This window comes from Acipenser ruthenus, chromosome 49 (genome assembly GCF_902713425.1).
Source record: "Acipenser ruthenus chromosome 49, fAciRut3.2 maternal haplotype, whole genome shotgun sequence".
In the NCBI taxonomy this organism is placed as follows: Eukaryota; Metazoa; Chordata; class Actinopteri; order Acipenseriformes; family Acipenseridae; genus Acipenser; species Acipenser ruthenus.
Genome location: NC_081237.1, coordinates 1,270,948 through 1,277,486, shown reverse-complemented (window position 1 = coordinate 1,277,486; position 6,539 = coordinate 1,270,948).

Below are 6,539 nucleotides of genomic sequence, written 5' to 3'. Positions count from 1 at the left end.
CCCTAACCCATTACTCATACTCACAACCCTAACCCCTAACCCTAACCCATTACCCATACTCACAACCCTAACCCCTAACCCTAACCCATTACCCATACTCACAACCCTAACCCCTAACCCTAACCCATTACCCACTCACAACCCTAACCCCTAACCCTAACCCATTACTCATACTCACAACCCTAACCCCTAACCCTAACCCATTACTCATACTCACAACCCTAACCCCTAACCCTAACCCATTACTCATACTCACAACCTTACCCCTAACCCTAACCCATTACTCATACTCACAACCTTACCCCTAACCCTAACCCATTACTCATACTCACAACCCTAACCCCTAACCCTAACCCATTACCCATACTCACAACCCTAACCCTAACCCATTACCCATACTCACAACCCTAACCCCTAACCCTAACCCATTACTCATACTCACAACCCTAACCCCTAACCCTAACCCATTACCCATACTCACAACCCTAACCCCTAACCCTAACCCATTACCCATACTCACAACCCTAACCCCTAACCCTAACCCATTACTCATACTCACAACCCTAACCCCTAACCCTAACCCATCACTCATACTCACAACCCTAACCCCTAACCCTAACCCATTACTCATACTCACAACCCTAACCCCTAACCCTAACCCATTACCCATACTCACAACCCTAACCCTAACCCATTACCCATACTCACAACCCTAACCCCTAACCCTAACCCATTACTCACTCACAACCCTAACCCCTAACCCTAACCCATTACTCATACTCACAACCCTAACCCCTAACCCTAACCCATTACTCATACTCATAACCCTAACCCCCAACCCTAACCCATTACTCATACACGCAATCAGAATAACTAAAACAGAGGTCAGAGAGCCATTGGCAAACTCAGACCACAACATGGTCTCATTTTAAGTGATTTTTAAAACCAAAAGTAATGACTAAAGCTAAGGTTTACAATTTTAGAAAAGCAAACTATGAAGGTATGAAACAGAGACTAACAGAAGTAGATTGGAGTAAAATAGAGAAAACATCCACAGAAAAAGGATGGCTGTTTTTTTAAAAAATGTAGTACTAGAGGCGCAAAACAATTACATCCCAAAAGTAGACAAATCTAAATCTAAAACAAAATGGCCAAAATGGTTTAATAGATCAATTTAAAAAAAACACTCAGCGAAAAAAGGCACTTTACAGAGCATTTAAAAGGGACAGAGTTTACATCCATTTCCAAGATTTCAGACTTCACGATTTTCACGATTTCCGTGACCTCCATGACAAAATCATATCCTTATTCATCATAAATACCAAATAAGAATTTACTTTATTTAACGTGGTTGCATTATAGTTTACTAGCAATCATTTGAATCCCTTTTTTTAAAGTTTGTAGCACACAAAACAACAGAAAATATTGTAGGTGCTATCCTATACTGAAAAACAAAAACATGTAGCACAGTAATAATAATAACAACATTGTGTTGGACCTGGGGCACTTCGTAATATACAATGTGTTTAAAACAGCAGTCGCTGTATTACAATTAAAACTTCACCAGTTACACTTTCAGTGAGGTTAAAATATTCACAAATTGATTGCATTTGTTCAGCAATTGATACCCATGCGTTCTCCTTTTTCATCTGATCTTTATAATCAGCTCTATCGACTGCATATACGCAGGGATAAACACTGAGCAGCTTCTCGACAAACAACCGGTCATCCATTTTGGCATTTAATAACCATAGCAGCGAGGTCAGCGACTGCAGTTTGAGTTTGGCGATTGCCAGTAGAAAGTATAAATTGCATGGCGACACGACAGCGATGATCGCCAGTCACCTTGCTCTTCAACAACAGTCGAGCGATGTTAAGTGTACAAAAACATACCCACCACTGTGGCGTATAAGTGTGAAATTTACCAGCCACAGACCAAATTAACCCACGTTTGGCGGGTGGGCGGATGCTCATTTCGAACCCTGTTAAAGAGCGTCCTCACAATCACACAATAATCCCTCATTACAGAGCCTCCTCACAATCACACAATAATCCCAAAAAGAGCATCCTCACAATCACACAATAATCCCTCATTACAGAGCCTCCTCACAATCACACAATAATCCCATACAGAGCGTCCTCACAATCACACAATAATCCCTCATTACAGAGCCTCCTCACAATCACACAATAATCCCATACAGAGCGTCCTCACAATCACACAATAATCCCTCATTACAGAGCCTCCTCACAATCACACAATAATCCCATACAGAGCGTCCTCACAATCACACAATAATCCCTCATTACAGAGCCTCCTCACAATCACACAATAATCCCTCATTACAGAGCCTCCTCACAATCACACAATAATCCCATACAGAGCATCCTCACAATCACACAATAATCCCTCATTACAGAGCATCCTCACAATATCACACAATAATCCGATAAAGAGCGTCCTCACAATCACACAATAATCCCATACAGAGCATCATCACAAACACACAATAATCCCTCATTACAGAGCATCCTCACAAGCACACAATAATCCCTCATTACAGAGCATCCTCACAAACACACAATAATCCCTCATTACAGAGCATCTTCAATCACACAATAATCCCTCATTACAGAGTGTCCTCACAATCACACAATAATCCCTCATTACAGAGCATCCTCAATCACACAATAATCCCTCATTACAGAGCATCCTCAATCACACAATAATCCCTCATTACAGAGCGTCCTCACAATCACACAATAATCCCTCATTACAAAGCATCCTCACAATCACACAATAATCCCTCATTAGAGTGTCCTCACAATCACACAATAATCCCATACAGAGCATCCTCACAAACACACAATAATCCCTCATTACAGAGCGTCCTCACAATCACACAATAATCCCATACAGAGCGTCCTCACAATCACACTATAATCCCATACAGAGCATCCTCACAATCACACAATAATCCCATACAGAGCATCCTCACAATCACACAATAATCCCATACAGAGTGTCCTCACAATCACACAATAATCGCTCATTACAGAGCATCCTCACAAGCACACAATAATCCCATACAGAGCATCCTCACAAACACACAATAATCCCTCATTACAGAGCATCCTCACAATCACACAATAATCCCTCATCCTCACAATCACACAATCATCCCATAAAGAGTGTCCTCACAATCACACAATAATCCCTCATTACAGAGCGTCCTCACAATCACACTATAATCCCATACAGAGCGTCCTCACAATCACACAATAATCCCTCATTACAAAGCATCCTCACAATCACACAATAATCCCTCATTAGAGTGTCCTCACAATCACACAATAATCCCATACAGAGCATCCTCACAAACACACAATAATCCCTCATTACAGAGCGTCCTCACAATCACACAATAATCCCATACAGAGCGTCCTCACAATCACACTATAATCCCATACAGAGCATCCTCACAATCACACAATAATCCCATACAGAGCATCCTCACAATCACACAATAATCCCATACAGAGCATCCTCACAAACACACAATAATCCCTCATTACAGAGCGTCCTCACAATCACACAATAATCCCATACAGAGCGTCCTCACAATCACACTATAATCCCATACAGAGCATCCTCACAATCACACAATAATCCCATACAGAGCATCCTCACAATCACACAATAATCCCTCATTACAGAGCATCCTCACAAGCACACAATAATCCCATACAGAGCGTCCTCACAATCACACAATAATCCCGCATTACAGAGCATCCTCACAATCACACAATAATCCCTCATTACAGAGCATCCTCACAATCACACAATAATCCCATACAGAGCGTCCTCACAATCACACAATAATCCCTCATTACAGAGCATCCTCACAAACACACAATAATCCCTCATTACAGAGCATCCTCACAATCACACAATAATCCCATACAGAGCGTCCTCACAATCACACAATAATCCCTCATTACAGAGCGTCCTCACAATCACACAATAATCCCATACAGAGCGTCCTCACAATCACACAATAATCCCATACAGAGCGTCCTCACAATCACACAATAATCCCGCATTACAGAGCATCCTCACAATCACACAATAATCCCTCATTACAGAGCATCCTCACAAACACACAATAATCCCTCATTACAGAGCATCCTCACAAACACACAATAATCCCTCATTACAGAGTGTCCTCACAATCACACAATAATCCCATACAGAGCGTCCTCACAATCACACAATAATCCCTCATTACAGAGCGTCCTCACAATCACACAATAATCCCTCATTACAGAGCATCCTCACAATCACAAAATAATCCCATACAGAGCATCCTCACAATCACACAATAATCCCTCATTACAGAGCATCCTCACAATCACACAATAATCCCTCATTACAGAGCATCCTCACAATCACACAATAATCCCATACAGAGCGTCCTCACAAGCACACAATAATCCCTCATTACAGAGCATCCTCACAATCACACAATAATCCCTCATTACAGAGCATCCTCACAATCACACAATAATCCCATACAGAGCGTCCTCACAAGCACACAATAATCCCTCATTACAGAGCATCCTCACAATCACACAATAATCCCTCATTACAGAGCGTCCTCACAATCACACTATAATCCCATACAGAGCGTCCTCACAATCACACAATAATCCCTCATTACAGAGCGTCCTCACAATCACACAATAATCCCATACAGAGCGTCCTCACAAGCACACAATAATCCCTCATTACAGAGCATCCTCACACCACACAATAATCCCTCATTACAAGCATCTTCAATCACACAATAATCCCTCATTACAGAGTGTCCTCACAATCACACAATAATCCCTCATTACAGAGCATCCTCAATCACACAATAATCCCTCATTACAGAGCATCCTCACAATCACACAATAATCCCATACAGAGCATCCTCACAAGCACACAATAATCCCTCATTACAGAGCATCCTCACAAGCACACAATAATCCCATACAGAGCGTCCTCACAATCACACAATAATCCCTCATTACAGAGCATCCTCACAATCACACAATAATCCCTCATTACAGAGCATCCTCACAATCACAAAATAATCCCATACAGAGCATCCTCACAATCACACAATAATCCCTCATTACAGAGCATCCTCACAATCACACAATAATCCCATACAGAGCGTCCTCACAAGCACACAATAATCCCTCATTACAGAGCATCCTCACAATCACACAATAATCCCTCATTACAGAGTGTCCTCACAATCACACTATAATCCCATACAGAGCGTCCTCACAATCACACAATAATCCCTCATTACAGAGCGTCCTCACAATCACACAATAATCCCATACAGAGCGTCCTCACAAGCACACAATAATCCCTCATTACAGAGCATCCTCACAAACACACAATAATCCCTCATTACAAGCATCTTCAATCACACAATAATCCCTCATTACAGAGTGTCCTCACAATCACACAATAATCCCTCATTACAGAGCATCCTCAATCACACAATAATCCCTCATTACAGAGCATCCTCACAATCACACAATAATCCCATACAGAGCATCCTCACAAGCACACAATAATCCCTCATTACAGAGCATCCTCACAAGCACACAATAATCCCATACAGAGCGTCCTCACAATCACACAATAATCCCTCATTACAGAGTGTCCTCACAATCACACAATAATCCCTCATTACAGAGTGTCCTCACAATCATACAATAATCCCTCATTACAGAGTGTCCTCACAATCACACAATAATCCCATACAGAGCATCCTCACAAGCACACAATAATCCCTCATTACAGAGCATCCTCACAAGCACACAATAATCCCATACAGAGCGTCCTCACAATCACACAATAATCCCTCATTAGAGTGTCTTCACAATCACACAATAATCCCATACAGAGCGTCCTCACAAGCACACAATAATCCCTCATTACAGAGCGTCCTCACAATCACACAATAATCCCATACAGAGCACCCTCACAATCACACAATAATCCCTCATTACAGAGTGTCCTCACAATCACACAATAATCCCTCATTACAGAGCATCCTCAATCACACAATAATCCCATACAGAGTGTCCTCACAATCATACAATAATCCCTCATTACCTAAATTTGTTGAGGACTGGTGCAAAATTCTGGAAAACAAAAAGTTAAATACGTAGAGCTCAACAGTTGTTTGCTCTCAGTTATTATCTCTTTAAGTAACGAGTAAAGGATATGATTAATACTGCTGGCATCTGCTGTTGGCGAAGATTGTTTCCACTGAAAAACTGAAGTTTCACTTTCGATTTCTGTGTGTGATGCAGCAATCTGAGTGCAGTAGATCTGTGTCTACTAGCAGACTGCTGTTAGGAGAATCAGAGATCATCTACAGGGCAATGCATTGACAACTAGTAAACTAATCGACAGGGCAATGCATTGGCAACTAGTAAACTATTTGTTCTTGTCTTAATAAGTGATTTAT